Source organism: Dromiciops gliroides, chromosome 3 (assembly GCF_019393635.1).
Source record: "Dromiciops gliroides isolate mDroGli1 chromosome 3, mDroGli1.pri, whole genome shotgun sequence".
Lineage (NCBI taxonomy): Eukaryota > Metazoa > Chordata > Mammalia > Microbiotheria > Microbiotheriidae > Dromiciops > Dromiciops gliroides.
In genome coordinates this window covers 215,396,107-215,414,513 of record NC_057863.1, presented here as the reverse complement: position 1 = coordinate 215,414,513, position 18,407 = coordinate 215,396,107, and the positions used below count along the sequence as shown (strand labels likewise).

General features: G+C 37.9%; 1 protein-coding gene across 3 annotated transcripts in view; it reads right to left on the bottom strand.

The window, feature by feature from the left end:
- SCML2 (Scm polycomb group protein like 2) overlaps positions 1–18,407 on the bottom strand; it is a 141,553-nt gene that overhangs the window by 50,099 nt on the left and 73,047 nt on the right. The window lies entirely within an intron of this gene.

Genomic DNA, 18,407 nt, shown 5'->3' with positions numbered 1-18,407 from the left:
ACTTCCCACCAGATCCTTATTACTCATCCAACCCAGCTAGGCTTGAATATCTCATAAGACTGGTGTGTAATCAAAGTCATTTTTAAAAATTTAAATATTCATGAGTCAGTTACTAAAATAAATCACCTATCATAATAAATGATGCCAAGTAAGAAACTGCTGTGGGAATGTTTATGTATATTTTTTAAATATGCATATGATGTTAAAGCTATGCAAAGTATAATAATTTAATTTTTAAAGGGTGTACATTTATCAACTTAAAACTCTTCACACTAGTTCTTCATTCTACTATGAGTAGATGAGATTATATTAATCCTTAGACCATTTTTGGTTAGGATTTGACTGTTTACAGATGATACTAGATGCTTTACAAATGCCTTCCTTTCTATTTTACTTTGAATAAAATTTTCAGGCCATTCACCGACCAACCAATATTATTCCATTTCTTCTATCCCACTGCTGACCATACTCTTCTCCTCAACACAAATGTCTCTCAGGATTTTTGAGACATTGCTCTCTTATTTTTTTCCAACTTGTATGGCTAGTCCTCAGTTTTCTTTGTTAGTTCACCATTCATATCACACCTGTACAAAGCAAAACTCTGTCCTACACCCTAGTCTCTTTCCTTTCTACACTCGCTCTCTTGATCACTTCATTAAGTTCCATGGGGACAATTATTGACTCCACACAGCTAATTTCCAGATCTATATACCAAGCTCTAATCTGTCTCATGAGCTCTAGTCCTACAATACTGCCTATGAGATATTTCTAACTGAATGTTCCAAAAGTCCTCTCAATCTTCACATTTCCAAAACAGAATTCATCATTTTCATTCTCCCTCCACCCCACCTCCCTTCTGAACTTTCCTTATTTTGTTGAGAGGGCATCACTCTCCTTATTTTGTTGAGAGGGCATCACTCTCCTTACAGTCATCCATAGTCACAAGCTCCCTCACCTTCAACTCCTCCCTCTCCCCTCACTCCATATTTTCCATTAGTTGTCAAATGTTGCTGAATGGCCTCTCACCACTGTCATACCCTCTGCACTCAAGTGGTGGCCCCCTGGACCAGGCTATCACTTGGTGCTGAGACAAAAGCCTCCCACCAGTTTCCCTGCTTCAAGGCTTTTTCCCTTTTCCAAACCATTTCCTCCACAGCTGCCCAAGTGTAGATTTGACCAACTAACTCACAATCCTAACTCCATACACTGAAGTGCTTTCCTGTTGTGTCTAGGACCAAAAACTACTTGTTTGATTTTAAAGATCTTCAGAACATGATTCCAACCTACCTTTAACAACACACTCTACAAACCACCACAATTGAATGTTTTGCTGTTTATCATACATGATTCTCCATCTCTCATTTCTGTGCTTTTGCAGAGCTGTCCCTAGACCTAGAATGTGCTCCCTCCTCATAACCTCACTCCTAGAATCCCTATTCTCCTTTAAAGCAAAGCTGAACTGGCAAATGAGTCCTTTTGTGATCTCCCCAACTGCTAGTGCCCTGCTACCCATTCCCTTGTCCCATCTCTAACAAATACTATCTATGTCCTATTTCTGTTTGTTATGTCTCCTGAGAAAATGCATGCCTCTTGGGAATAAGGATTGTTTCATTTTTGCCATATCACAAGTTTCTCCTCCAGAGAGGGTCTGGAACATCTTAGCTCCAGAGTCAATTTGCTAGATTATTCCACTCTTTTTTCCCCTTTAAAGTGCCCCCTGCTTCATACAGCCCCCTACCTCTGGATAATATTGACAAATGACCAATTTTCTAACTTACTAGAGAAATCAAAGCTATTTATCATAACTAGCTTCCAAAAGGCCCAAGTTCTACCTTGAACAATCTTCTTTGCCAACCTCCTGGTCTCAAAGGAAATTGCTCATTTTCCTTTCAATGGCTAATGTCTCCAAATTTTATTTTTCTCTCAAGCTGTATTTTCTGGGCCACTGAAACCTCAAATATTACCTCCTCCATTTGAATCTTCTATATTTCTCTCTATCTAAAGCATGTTCAATTCTGCCTTTAATTTGAAAAGATTTTTTCCTACATCCTGATACTGTCCCAGTTCTCTACATATCCTTAATAAAGATTCCTATAAAGACTGTAATGCACTCTGTTGCCACCACTTTCCCAACTACTATCATTGTACTGGAACTGTTCTTTCCAACATCATCAATTATCCTTGACTAGGAAAACACCAAAACAAAAGCTTTTTACATTACTCATTCTACTTGGTCTCTCTGTTTTATCTCACCACTTAAAAACTACTCTCATATCTCAAAACTCTCTTCTTTCTAGACTATTTACTATTACGGTTCTTTCCCTATTTCTCTGGTTAATGTTTATAGTTTCCCTTCACTAAAGTCCAATTTTTCTTTCCAACCTCTTCAGTCCTATGAAAACATAAGCACCTTCCGAACAAGATCTGTTTTAGATAGATTTTGAATCTTCTGCACCCAGTATGACGGTTTGTACATATAAGGGGGAAAATAATGTTTATTGAAATGAACTGAATGCTGTTCATTGTTATGAAGGGGTGGGGTGTGGGTAGAAGGTTGTGTATAAACTCTCTTCCTGAGAAATACAATTTACTATTATGGTTTCAGTTACTGAAATTTCCATTATCACCTCTACAAAGATGAGCCCTCAAATCTGTCCTTGAACTCCAGTCCAAAATCCCTAACTATATGCGGGATATTTCCACCTCCATGTCTTGTCAGTCACCTTTAATTCAACATATCTAAATCCCAACTCGTTTTACTCCCCAAATAGTTCCCTGCCCTGTACATCCTTAAAAAGTAAGTATAAAATAGTTATTCTTAGGGGCAGCTAAGTGGCACAGTGGATAGAGCACCAGCCCTGGAGTCAGGAGTACCTGAGTTCAAATCCGACCTCAGACACTTAACACTTACCAGCTGTGTGACCCTGGGCAAGTCACTTAACCCTAACTGCCTCACTAAAAAAACAAAAATAAAAACAAAAAATAGTTATTCTTAATCCTTATGTTGTTGATTCTTTCCTCATAATATCTTTCAGGTTTAAAATAACTGCATGAGGGGGCAGCTAGGTAGCGCAGTGGATGGAGCACTGGCCCTGGATTCAGGAGGACCTGAGTTCAAATCCGGCCTCAGACACTTGACACTTACTAGCTGTGTGACCTTGGGCAAGTCACTTAACCCTCATTGCCCCACCTAAAATAAAATAAAATAAAATAAAATAAAATAACTGCATGATAGATTGTAAAGGAGTCCAGCTTTCTCATATATACTCCAGCAAAGACCTAAGAATGTTACCAGATTGAATAATGAACAAGAACTCCAAAATGAAATAACAATAAGACTACTAGACTACAGGGGAAAAAAGCAAACCAGAAGCCTAGAGACATTGAGAAAGGGATCCCACCAGAAAAGTCAGTTTAAGCACATGTCAGCAAGATGGAAGTCTGCTACTCTTCTGATTAGAGATGGTCCAAGGATTCCTGAAACCCAAAGGAGGGTAGGGAGGGAATAAAAAAGAAGAGCGATGATGAAATCCAGGGGATTTATGGGGGAGGAAGGAGCGGGAAACAGATAGAAAACCCCTGGATTTGTGACAACACACTTGGGCTAGGAGCTGGAAGCAATCAGAACAATATGAAAGCTGAAGGATCAGTTGTAGAATCCAAGCACTCTAAGATAACCCAGAGGGCAAAGGCGACAAGATTTTCTGGAAAAGGCCTCATTGACCTAATTCAAATTTATATGAATAAGAGTCATTCCCCAAATGATAAATGGCCAAAGGATATAAAAAGGGCAGTTTTCATAAGAAATCCAAGCTAGCAATAACCTTATGCAAAAACACTCTCTAAAGCACTAATAATTCGAAAAATACAAGTTCTAAGAACTCTGAGGTTCCCACCCAACAAATTGGCTAAGCTGACAAAAAAAGGGAAAATTACAAATGCTGTAGGAATTGTGGGAAAACAAGTACATTAATGCACTGTTGGTGGTCTAGTCAGTCTGGGAAGTAATGTGGAACTATGCCCCCAAAACTACTCAACTGTGCATACTTTTCGACCCAATGACACTGCTACTCAATTCTATACCCCAAGTGGGATCAAAGAAAGGGGGGAAAAGATCTTATATACAAAAATATTTATAGCACATCTTTTTGTGGTGCCAAAGAACCAAAAACTGAGGTGATGTCCACTGTTTGGCTGAACAAATTATGGTACATTAATTTGATGGAATACTACTGCATTCTAAGAAATTATGAAGGGGATGGTTTTCAGAGAAACATGGAAAGACTTATATGAAAGGATGGAGTGAAGTGAGTAGAACCAGGAAATCAATTCATACAATAATAACATTTTAAAGACAAATAACTTTTAAAGACCTAAGAAATCTGATCAACATGATAACCAACCATGATTCTGGAAAACCAATGATGAAGCATTTTAACTACCTCCTGAGAGAGAAAGGTGATTCATTCATTATGCAGACTGAGACATTTTTTTCAGAATTTGACCAATTTGCTTGAGTATACATTTATGCAAAAGGAGATTTTGCTTTTCTTGCTTTCTCATGGTGGGTAGAGGTAATGGAAGGAGAAAAGGTAGATTTTCTAAAAATTTAACGAAAAAGGGGGGATAAAACTTGTCCAATTTATGGAAAATGAGAATGGCGCATGCAAAATTCAATGAGGCAACGAGAAATATCAGAACAAAAATAATATGCTGAAAAAAGAAAAGTAAGGTAGCTACTGCTTTTTAATAACCTGGAAAAAAATCAAGGAAAAATAATATGACTCACTAGACAGTCAAAGGAGAATAATCATGGCTCCCCAAAACATACCCCCCCAAATCCTTGATAATTACATAGATCTATTAGAACCAGAAGGGAAATGAAAATGAAAATAGTCCACTTGTCTCTTCCTCAGGAAAAAAAATAACTCCCAGGAATATCATATCAAAAATCCAGAGCTGGGCAGCTAGATGGCGCAGTGGATAAAGCACCAGCCCTGGATTCAGGAGGACCTGAGTTCAAATCTGGCTTCAGACACTTGATACTAGCTGTGTGACCCTGGGCAAGTCACTTAACCCCCATTGCCCCGCCAAAAAAAAAAACAAAAACAAAAATCCAGAGCTCAGATCAAAGAAAAAGTACTGTAAGAAGCCAGAAATAAGAGTTCAAGAAACAAGGAACCACAGTCAGGAATCATATAAGACTTAGAAATAACCACCATAAAGGAAAGAAAATGTTAAAATATAAGTAAAAAAAGACAATGTCAAAAAAGGAAAAGGGCCTTTAATTGAATAAAGAGATTTCCAGTATTCCCCTTGATAAGGCAAAAGCTTAGTACAAATTCTGAAATGCAAACACAGGTGTTAACAGAAACCTAGGCAGGTAAATACATGTGAGTGAGAGAAAAGACCATATTTGGACTCTTCTCAGAGCCCTAAAGATAGAGAGTGGGTTTGGTTTCAAGCCCCACCATTTCATTGTCCAAGATTCCCAGTAGGGGACCACGGAGCACACAAGGCTCTGAGGAGCCAAGGCCCCTGGGCCTTAGGTCTGAGCAGGGCCTGGAAAGGGGCCTGCACTTTGTGGGAGCAGAGCTAAGCTTGGAGTTCACCCTGAGGCGCCAGAGATGATTCTCACGTGACCCCGATGTTCAAACCCCAACTTAAGTTTTGTTTCTTGACAAGTTACATATGGTTATATATGTTAACACAGCACCGTTCTAGTGAGGAATGGGGACATTCTTGCCCAGAATAAGGTTAAGGCCTAATGTCACAATCTGATTGGTCAACTGATACAATCTGACTGGTTGTTACAGTTACTATATATGAGAGGTTGGTACTATATGCTGTGATTGGTTGTTTTTGTAATGCTGTATGTAAATGAGAACTGTAATGTGATTGGTCGAGATTGGTGGGTATAAATAACAGTGCGGGACCTCACTTCAGTGTACTCCCTGGCACATTCAGAAGAGTGCCTATCTTTGTGAAAATGAACAAAGAAGCCTTCACCCACCAACTGCTCCCTGCTTGAATTCTTGAGTGGTGACCTGCTAGCAACACTAGATCTGCTAACACTAGAGCTGTTCAACACAATTTGAGTTGTTAGCTGCATTTCTAAGGTGCCAAACAATAATAAAGTACTTATATTCTAATAAGAGGAGAAGCAACAAGGGTACCTTCTAAACCCCAATGTCTTTCATGGAGGAGAGATAGAATTAAATAATATAATTATGGGTCTTCAGGGTAGTTTTGTTCTGTTTTGATGAAAAGAGTAACTCCCTATTGCCTCCAAGACTAAATATAAAATCCTCTGGCTTTTAAAGGTCTTATTAATTTGACCCTTTCCTGCCTTTCCAGGCTTTTTACATTTTATTCACCTTGATGCACTCCAGTATTCAGCAACACTGACACTCTCATTTCCCAACTTCCCAACTTTTCATTAGCTATCCACTATGCCCAGAATGCTCTCCCTTCCTCATCTCTGCCTTCTGGTTTCCCTGGCTTTGTGCAAGTCTTAGCTTAAATCCTTCCTCTGCAAGATGCTTTGCTTTTCTCAGTCCCGCTCATTGATAGTGCCTCCCCGCTGAAAGTGCCTCCAATTTACCCTGTCATGTATCTGGTATGTACATATTGGCAAAGAGATGAGTTGTGAACTGACAGTGCAAAGATGTCTCCAAAGCCCATTTTTTTAAAACTCTAGAGTCTTAATAATCCTGAGAATATCATAGTTGGAAAATTTCCCCGATACAATTTTCTATCTTAACTGAAAATATTGCCATCCAAATGGAATACTGGCTGAAAGCAGATACTACAATCCTCAAATACAGTGTTTTTTTAAGTATTTGTAGTTGATTTCTCTTTCAACTGACTAAATCTTGATTTCATATTTGTTAGCATAATATGATCTCTAGGCCTGCCCCTCTCTCTTTCCCCCCCCCATATACGTATGTGTGTATATGTGTATACATATATACATGACTTGATCCTGTACTTCTGCACCACTATGATTCCCTACTCAGTGTGTTGCATTCAAGTTCTACCTGAAAAGGCTCATACTTTCACAATAAAACACTTATAACCACTGATTAAGATATCAAACTTTTAGTCCATACTAAACATTGAACCATTCTGTCCTCAGCAGAGCTGGTTTCAGAATCCTGAATTTCACTCCCCACAGACTGCTTTTATCAAAAGATCACAAGTGGGGGCAGCTAGATGGCGCAGTGGATAGAGCACCGGCCATGGAGTCAGGAGGACCTGAGTTCAAATCCAGCCTCAGGCACTTAATACTTAACTAGCTGTGTGACCCTGGGCAAGTCACTTAACCCCAACTGCCTCACTAAAAAAAAGAAAAGATCACAAAACTTCATAGCAATACATCTGGATGCCATCTATACATTGTCCTCATATCCCAGACTAGTCATCTGACCCTATACAGAAGCCCATCCTTATAGCAAAGTACATAGATTGGCACTATTTCCAATGAAACAGAAGTTCTCAAAGACTTCATCATGGTCTTTTAGTTGCTTCATTCTCAAAACCACCTTCAAACAAATCCTCCAATGCAAAGTATCCTGAACTGAATCATCTGTCAGTCCAAAGTTATATAAGTAATCTGTCAAACCTCTAGGAAGGCACTAATAATTATATTCCAAGGATTAATGATGAGACAAGATGTGAATATGAGCTGAAGATTAAACCATTTTAATAAATGAAAGTTTAATTCCATGGAGGAAATCTAAGGGAGACTCTAGGAGGCTTTCTAGGATATTGAAGCTTTCTAGCTTATTGAGGCTAAATCATCAGGCAATACATACTTTCACTTTCTGCAAGTCTATCAGAGGAAAAAAATGTAACAAATATGAATAAAGCCATATCTCAAAATCCTTCCTCTCTCCAAAGACTAGAGTTCTGCAGTCAAGGAAGAGCTTCACTGTCTTTTGTTCTGAACTCATACCTCTTCTAAATGTCTTTATTTCTGTTGAAAGCACCGCCATCCTTCTCCCAAATTCATAGCCTCTGAATTATTCTCAACTCCCCACTTTTTCCCGTATATCTAACTGACAAGTCTTGCCATTTCTACTTCTACAGCATCTTTCAAATCTTATTCTTTCTCTTCAATAGTACAGCCACCATTTTAGTTTAAACCTTTATCACCTCTTACCTAGATCACTGCAAGAGCCTCCCTTCCTAAAGTCTCTTGTCATTCCTATACATTCTTTACTTAGATGCCAAAGTGATTATCTTAAGTGAGGATCTGACAATATCAATCTGTTTAGCTTTTAAAGACCTTCACAACCTAGACCTTATCTAGCTTTCCAAAACCATTAAAAATCACCCTTCAGGGCAGCTAGGTGGCGCAGTGGATAAAGCACCGGCCCTGGATTCAGGAGGACCTGAGTGCAAATCCAATCTCAGACACTTGACACTTACTAGCTGTATGACCCTGGGCAAGTCACTTAACCCCCATTGCCCCGCAAAAAACAAAAACAAAAACAAAAAAAAACCCAGAAGATTCCAATTTAAATGGAAATGAAAAAATTTAATCCTAAAGAGTTGGTGAATCAAAGACAAAATTATAGAAAAAATAATTTCATTTTTAAAAAAGTATCAACTGCCACAAAGAAATCCTTGTACTCTTTCCTAATTGATTTGCCTGCTCACCATAACAACTATTCCAAACATTTTCTACTCCCCTCAGGACTCTCATACCAATTCCTCCATCTTCTGATGAAGGAAATAAGACAGTATTTGTGTAGCTCTTAGCACAGTGTCTAGCACATAGTAGGCATTTAATAAATACTTGTTCCCTTCCCCTGAGGACCTCACCTAATTCTCTGAAAAAAATGTTGAATCCACAGCCAAGAATTTCTTCTCTCATGTCATATCCCTATTTCATTATACTCCAGTATCTCCCCCTTCACTATAGTTCCCAAAGATGAGGTGGCCTTTCTGCTTTGCCAACACCAACACTTCTGCAAGTAACTTTGATCCAATTCTCTCCAATCTTCTCCAGTTGATTTCCCAGGCCATCATCACTCCTCACTCTCTAATCTTAAAATTCTTCAATTAATTCCTTCTCTAATAGCTACAAACATACCTAAGTCTCATCCGCTCTTAAAAAACTCTTACTAGTATGTTCCATACCTTCCAGCTCTATTTTACTTTTCAGTTAAACTGCTTGAAGAAGTCATTTATACCTGTTGCCTCTACTTTCTCTCCCCTTATTCTCTTTTAAATCCTCTGCCAACAATCTTCCAGTGGTAAGACAAAAGTCAGAACAAATGGTGATGGCTTGGGATGCAGCAGATATCTGGTCATCTCTAACATTCCATAGTACCTGCTTCAGCTGACGCCATGCCTTTGGAACAAATTGTTCTCATCCACCCATTCTGCCAGGGGAAGTCTTCATATGCTATGGGTAGACATCCCCCTACTTCACCAATGGCCTGTCAGTGACCCTCAACCTGGTTTAATCCATCTGCCCAAAAAGTCCCTAGTGTGTTTGTGACTGCTGTGCATGTTAGTTTCTTGGAGCCACAGGTGAGAGTTGGGTGAAGATAGACACCAAAAGTGTATGAACATCCTTGAAAAAGGCTCTGCAAGCTCTCACACCAAAAGTACTAATCCTTCCTGACCAACCCCTACACATAACTTTACCTATCTTTATTCCTATACATCCAACACAACTATGAAGGTCAAAGTGATAAAAACTGACAGGCATGTGCCTTTTGAATCTTGTCCATAAAGCTACCCAAAACTTTCACTAGTATACTGCATATTTGGAATGGTAATTCCTTAAGTAGCTTATTCATCTAATTTAAACAAGTATATATTGTCACAGTTCTAAAAAAGTCCTGCTGATATCTCAATATGACATAAAGGTGACACTGGGTTCTTCTAAGGATTCATCTATCAACTATAGAGCACTGTGCTAAACCTTGGAGTCAACAAAAATAGTTTAGATAAAACACAGCCCTTATCTTCAATCAATTTACGGTCTGGTAGAGAGATAAGACAAAAAGAGGTGGCTATTATTACACATAGCATTATATGTTAAGTGCATTAAAGAATAGGTATCAGAGACATAATGCAAATTCTGATTGTGGGCTCAGAAACTAGATGCCAGTTTTCCAAGAATCCTTCCTTAGCCCCCTATATGATGAAAAATGTCTACTCACTATCTATCTACTAAGGTATAGTGGGGGTTTTAATATGTTTTGTTTTTAAGTCTTTTCAGACCCATATGACCCTTTGTGACCCCATATGGAGTTTTCATTGCAAAGATACTGGAATGTTTTGCCATTTCCTTCTACAGTGGATTCATTCTGGAAGGCAATCAGAGGTTAAGTAACTTGCCCGGGTTCACACAACTAGGAAGTGTCTGAGGTTGTATTTGAACTCAGGTATTCCTAACTCTAGGCCCAGTGCACTATCCACTGAACCACCAGCTGCCCCATGTGCATAAGTGATCAAATGAGATAGTACATGTAAACATTAAAGTGCTATCTACATGTGAGATCTTATCACATTCAATGATATAAGTGAAGTACCTACCAACAATGAAATCAAAGATTCTTGAAATACACCTATAAGAATTTCTATACCACAAAGGAGAAAGCTTAAGAAATGGGGTAATGGGGGCAGCTAGGTGGCACAGTAGATAGAGCACCCGCCCTGGAGTCAGGAGTACCTGAGTTCAAAATCCAGCCTCAGACACTTAACACTTACCCTGGGCAAGTCACTTAACCCCAATTGCCTCACTAAAAAAAAAAAGAAAGGAAGAAAGAAAGAAAGAAAGGAAGGAAGGAAGGAAGGAAGGAAGGAAGGAAGGAAGGAAGGAAGGAAGGAAGGAAGGAAGGAAGGAAGGAAGGAAGGAAGGAAGGAAGGAAGGAAGGAAGGAAGGAAGGAAGGAAGGAAGGAAGGAAGGAAGGAAGGAAGGAAGGAAGGAAGGAAGGAAGGAAGGAAGGAAGGAAGGAAGAAATGGGGTAATGGATAAAATAGATATTAAAAGTGTCTCAAATTTGTCTTTTTTCTGGGAAAGTAGTCTTAGCATAAAGATTTAGGTGTTCTTTCTTTAAACCTATTTAATGCATACAATTAGTAATGCTATATGAAGTTATTGTGGGGAATTCAGAAGGAATAAAAGATGTTTAAAAGCGACATACCTTTTCTCATCACATAAAATACTAAAAATTCAGCCTCTACAAAAGATATTTTTAAAAAGACAAAATGAGAAAAGACCTTTCTACATTTCTTCTACATAGGTATCCATGATTTTTGCTAAAAGCAAAAAAGAATTAAATATAATCATGTTAATGCATGTTAATGTATGCATGTTCTTTTAAAAAAATGATAATTTTCTTTCAAACATTTTTTACCTTTTGCATTATTTTTCACTTTCTACTACCAAATCAGGAGCTCATTCATATGAGAAACAGAAAAATTGATAAATTTTTCAACCATGTATAGATCAGTTAAGAGAAACAGGTGCTGCCCAGAAAGGTTTTAAAAAATTATTAAATGTGTCTGGGGGGGGGGAGGAGCAGGAGAGCGCTAGAGAGTGAGAGAAAGGAGGGGGATGGGGGAGTGGAGGTTGAGGAATTGTTTTCCAAACATTAGGCTTTAGTTATATTTAAAATCTTTTCTTTAGAATCTAGTCAACAACATTTTTTTAATGAACTTGGTGAAATCACAACAAATAGGAAACAAAACTAATCATCAGAACCTATTATACCAGTTATATGTCAACAAAAATGAAAATCAAATAAATAGGTTACCTTCAAAAATATAAAATGCACAAATAAAAGCAGTTGAAAGGTAGAAAGTATTTGTATCAAATTTCTGATAAGCACTGATTTTAAAACTATGCAGAAAACTAAGAAATACATTAAGACCCAAGACCATTCCCTCATAAATAAGTGCTCCAAAAAATAAGAAGAAATGCATACTACTAAGAACTACATGAAAGAATGCTCTAAACCACTAGTAATAAGAGAAATATAAACTGAAATGAACCAGAAAATTGGCATAAGGTGATGAAATATGGGAATAGTCATTGATGGAGATATGGAAAGACAGGCACACTACTACTTTGTTGACAGAGCAATAAATTGGTACAACCATTCTTTATTTTTCAAAAAAGTGGCTAAAAAATTAATTTTTGTACTTTTTTAAAAAGAGAGACACCACAGGGGGCAGCTAGGTGGCACAGTGGATAAAGTACTGGCCCTGGATTCAGAAGAACCTGAGTTCAAGTCCGGCCTCAGACACTTGACACTTACTAGCTGTGTGATCCTGGGCAAGTCAACTTAACCCTCATTGCCCCACCAAAAAGAGAGACAGAGACAGAGAGAAACAGAGAGACAGAGAGACCCCACAGATGTGAAATGTTGGAAGAACTTTCAGATGAGGTTACTGTCATTAAACTATTCCTATCCTGTCTCTGCCTTATACATTGCACCCCCACCTCACTCCCATTTGTATTGTCTAGTATATATTCTCCTATGTATACTTCCTCTGATTTCTGTTTTGCTACAGAATTAGCTAAACAGGATTCCTTTGATAAACACTATGTATGGTCACTGTAGAACTTGTATTTGGTGAGAACAGAGTCGTCTAAGATATAAAGCTTGGGATCGTCCTGCTTCCCCTAATAATGATGACGAAGTTACACTGAATCTGATCATGTCCCCTTGCCAAACAATATTTAAACGAAGCTGATAGATAAACTCCTAGCCTGGTAACCCCTTTCTCTGAGGAGAAGAGAGCAGACTCTGAACTCAAATTCCTGCTTCCTCTCTTGACAGGAATGAAAAGTCCCCTATGGAGAAATTTCAGGGGAGAAGAAGCTGGAGATGTCTAATCGACCTCCTCTCTTTGAGTCACACAGTGACATCCCCATGCTATATGGAGGGGGTACAGTCCTTGCCACAAAAAGAAATATTATTGATTAAGAGTAGCTCAAGAAGTAAAACCTAAAAAGGAGTAATTCTATAACAAGAATAAGCATAAAGTGAGAAAAAAATGGTTTGACAGCAATGATAAAAATGTCTAAAAGAAAGAAAGGAAAAGGGGGTTTTGTTTGTTTTTAAATGAAATTAGAATTGAAATCAGAGCTCTGGAGGAAAAAACTGAAGGATTATAAATAGGCTAATACAGAGAGTGGAAAACATTTCTAAAGTAACAGACCACCACAACCCCTTCACAGGATGGGGACAGGCTTCACCATAGGTAGGCGCGCGCGCTCGCGCACACACACACACACACACACACACAGACGACCTCACTTTTCTTAAACAATCATCCTATTTCTCTTCCCTTTCACAGCCAATCCTAGAAAATCTATCTACACAGGCCTCTACTTCCTCTCACTTCAGTCACTTCTTGCAATCTGATTTCTGACTTCATAACCCAACTAAAACTTTTCTCCCCAAAGTTATCACTGACCTCTTCATTACCAAATCCAATGGCCTTTTCTTATCCCTATATCGTGAGGGATCTGCATGATTTGAAAATACTGACTGCCTTGTCTCCTGGGCCTTTACCCAACATATTCAAAAAGTTACAAAAGTACATTGTGAGGGGCAGCTAGATGGCGCAGTGGATAGAGCACCAGCCCTGGAGTCAGGAGTACCCGAGTTCAAATTCGGCCTTAGACACTTAACACTAGCTGTGTGACCCTGGGCAAGTCACTTAACCCCAACTGCCTCACTTAAAAAAAAAAACAAAACACGTACGTTGTGTTGGTTCTATCAAATCCATTCCTTTGTCTCTCCACTCCACTCCCTTAATTCAGAACTTCATCACAGAATCAACAATTTGGCAACTGGAAAGGGCATCTAGTGTAGTCCATAAATGAAAACAATCCCCACTATGACAAACCTAACAAGTGTGGTAAGGAAAGTCACTCCATTCTTAAGGTAACCTATCCCACTTCCTGAAAGTTCCAATTTTTAGGAAGTTTTTACTGATATTCAAGCCTATTTTGCCTCCTGGTAACCCTCACCCATTGCTCCTAGTTCTACCCACGGAAGCCAGAGAGAAGAGATCTAACTAAAATCCCTCCTCCACATGACAGACTAAAAAACAGTTTAAGTCTTCTCCAGAGTATACATGTCCAATTTCTTAACCAATCCTCGTAAGTCATGAAATCAATGCCCTTCTCCTATGGTTATCCACCTATGGACACTACTATGCATCCAAAACTAAACTTAATACTCTAGATGAGGAAGGCAGAACACAAATGAACTATTGTCTCCTTATTTCTGGATGGTAATGTCACTTTTAATGCAACCTAAATTGCATTAGCTTTTTGGGCTGCCTCATCACTGTTGTCAATAACCCTGCTTCCCATCTTTTTCAGAAAAACTGTTGTCTAACCATTCCTACCCCATCTTATATACTTTTGAAATTGATTTTTGGTAACCAATTCTAGGAATTCACATTTATTCTTATTGAATTTCATTGTGTTTGATTTAGCAAGATGCTTTAGACTATCAAGATCCTTTCGGATCCTGACTGTCATTCCTCCTAGTCTGAAGTCATATGAAAAGATATCCTTCCCATCTCGGCATCACCTACACATATATATCTATATATATATAGATATATAGATATATATATATATATATATATATGTGTGTGAGTGTGTGTATATGTGTATATGTATATATATGTGTGTGTGTATATACATACGTGTGTGTGTGTATATAAAATGAACAAACATGTCATTTATGTCTTTAAGGGAAATGTTAATTAGGACAGGGCCAAGCACAGATCCTTGGGCACTGTACACCAAGGAGTAGAAAGAGATTCCCTGCCATTTTGTCACTGAACCATTAACAATTATATTTGAAACCAGGCCACACAACCATTTCAAAATCCATCTATTTGTATTATCAGCTAATCCATATATCTTTATCTCCTCCACAAGACCAGTATGAAATCTTTGCCAAAATCTAGGCAAACTCTGTCCATAGCATTCCCTTCAGTCAAGTCTTACTCAGATTATTACATAGACGGGGGAGGGAGGAGAGGCAATGAGTGTTAAGTGACTTGCCCAGGGTCATACAGCCAGTAAGTATCAAGTGTCTGATGTACATAGACTCTTATTAAGTATCCCTGCCCTATCCCTCTCCCCTCTCTAATCCATCCTCCAAATGGTCGCTAAAATGATATTCACATAGCACAAGTCTATGTGACTTCCCTATTCAAGAAAATGCAGTGACTCCCTTGTGCCTTTAAAATACAAATGTCTTTGTATGATATTCAAAAACCTTCATCACAGAATACCTTTCCAGACTTAAAAATTATTCCTATCTCAAACAATCTACAGTCTAGTCAAACTGGCATACTCATTTTCTCTTAAAACATAAATATTCCATCTCTTGTCTCTGTGCCTTTTCAATATGCTCCCCATGCCTAGAATATACTCTTCCCACTTCTGCTTAGAATCCCTAGTTTCCTTCAAAACTCAGCTCAAGTGAACCATGTTTCTCATTTTAGCCCTTTCTGGATCCCATAGATACTATCGTCACCTCCCTCCTTGAAATTAATTTATAATTTGTTGTTGTTCAGTTGTTTTCAGTGATGTCCAACTCTTCGCGATCTCATTTGGGGTTTTCTTGGCAAAGATACTGAGGTGGTTTGCCTTTTCCTTTTCCAGGTCATTTAACAGATGAGGAAACTGAGGCAAACAGAGTTAAGTGATTTGCCCAAGGTTACACAGCTACTCTCTGAGGCCAAATTTGAAAAGAGTAAGATGACTCTTTCTGACTCAAGGCCCAGCATGTTATCCACTGTGCCACCTCACTGTCCTACCTCATTTACTTATTATATATATTTTTACCTGCTTTTATGTGCATACCCCCCCCCCAGTCCCCAGACTATAAACTCCTTAAGGGTGATTGCCATCTTTGTCTTGGTACCTGCAACACCCAGAAAAGTTTAGACTGAACGGATTGCATATCTGAGTATTAATATTCTTGTCCTTGTGCATCTGCATGTGCAAACACGTTTTCACTGCAATGGTTCTCTTATATTGCAAGCCACTAAACAGCATGGAGCTGCTTAATTGGAGTCTGCTTAATTAAAGCATTTCATAATAATTTCTGATAACCAGATCTTGGACTAGAAATTTGGTTATGGGTCTGGAAGACTAAGCAATAGCTAAGTAGAATGTAGTGACAATGGGGGGAGGGGGAGAGAAGACTCCCTTAATTTCTCTTGGCCTCAGCTTCCATATTTGTAAAATGAAGAGGTTAAACTAGATTACCTTGGAAATCCCTTCCAGCTCTAAATCAGTGACTGTATTACACCAAGGAAAACAGGTGAGAAAATTTCAGGAAGAGAAGGGTCTCAATAGTCATCATTTTCAACAACTGAAGAGAAGACTTGTGATATTGGACAAAATGAAACAGAACAGATTGATGACGGTAATGGATAAAAAACTTGTTTTATGTGTCAACAAGTGACCCTCATGTATCCTAAAAAGACTTCTTGTCAATCTTTTCCATTCTTGAGAGTAAGCATAAACTTTGAATGTAACTATCATTTACTTGCATGACCTCTCATTCAAATACCTGTAGATCTAAAGAATAAGTGTATGTTTTAATTTTTAAATACACAAACCATGTTTTTTTAAGAAAATTACTTTAACTCCTGTGAGCCTCAGGTGTAGGTGTGTATATAGAATTGCTGGAGTTCTTATAATTCAGATATTTTAGTTACACTTCATAAAAAGATCTGTAGCTACTACACAACTTTAGACAGAAAGGGAAAATCCTGAAATTCTCTTTGTACTCCAATACATTCATATGTACATAGTGTTTGATGTTTACAAAGTACATTACAGACGTTCCTACTATTCACAACTTTAAGTGTCATTCAACAAGCATTTATTAAACATCTACAATGTGCTAGGCATACAAAAAAAGATAAAAAGATAATCTCTGCTCTTGTGTAGTACGTGGGTTATTTCCATTTCACAGACAATAGATCTAAGGCTCACAGGGGTTAAGTAATTTGCTTACTAAATCACAGAGCTAGTAAAAGGCAGGAGCTGGGACTTGAACTCAGGTCTTATGATTCAGGTCTGGGGCTGTTTCCAATACACGCTAGCAAGAATTAAGTAGAACTACTCACTTAGCATGATTTTTGATGATTATTGCAAAATCATCATGTTTCCCGAATGTGTTTCAGAATCCCTTTAATCTAAAATTGTGTAAAGGTGTTGGGGGGGGGGGGGGAATGCCTTAAAAAACCAAAGCCACTTTTATACCATTCTAAAACTTAAGTTTAGTTTAATAGATAAAACATTACACACTGGATTTTTAGAATAGTGCATATGATTTTTAGAATGGCAAGCAGCATATATACGAAAGCATCCACTTAAAATTAGCATATAGACTCACTGTGCACACACCAATCTTACTAATTAATCTCTGAAATTAAACATCTGTAAAGGAAATTATCAAATTGGAATTTCATTATGGTGTCTGTAGTATGGCCAAGAAGGCCATTTTAGGAGACTTGGCAAATGTAAAACTTAAAAAACATTCTGCAAGTGGCCAAGAATAAAGCTAAACTTCACAAAAGTAGATAGCACATTTATAATCCCTGGCTTTAAGTATGGCAGAGGCAGTGTTCCTTTGGAAGTAGGGTTGACAAGTCTTTTCCAATGTCTTCTAAAAACAATTTCTAGTCAACTTAACTAACATCTCTGATTCTTAGGCTGCCCTCTTCCCAACTTCTTTCTCCCAACAAAATCTTTGAAGCCAAGATAAAAGCATTGAGGGGTTGAAGGATGATAGGAGTCAAAGTCTTCAATCAGACAGATAATTGTTATATATCAGCATTCGATATTAATTTTTAGAGTTGCCAAAACAGTTGCAAACTTACTAGGAAAACCTCACAAAATTAAGAATTTAAAGAGTTTTTAAATCCAAAACTTTTTTTTTAAATCCAGAGTTTAAATTATGCCAGAATCAATTGAATAACTTTGTCTTTTTCCTGACTTGAATGTCAAATTAAAATAATTTACATGTCTATCCGGATTTTAGTTAGGTCTAGTGTTCCTCTTATGTAATTATAAGGTCTTAAGATTTAAGCACAGAAAGGGAGTCACAAAACAGAAGAATTTATTTAAAAAAACAACTGCAATGAAATCTTAATGGCTTAAATAAGATCATTTTTAAAAACATGCATTTTTCTCGTCTAGCCATATGTGCTTTGTAAACTCTTCTATTTAGCCTCATGGGTGGTACCTCTTTATACAGAATAGACTTCAGAAATGCTACTCATATCTTCTCACTTCAAAGGAAGCAAAACATTTTGACCACAATGACAAAATTAAAGAAACTGACAATCACTCTGACCTTTAACACTGATAGAAAAAGTTCATGTTA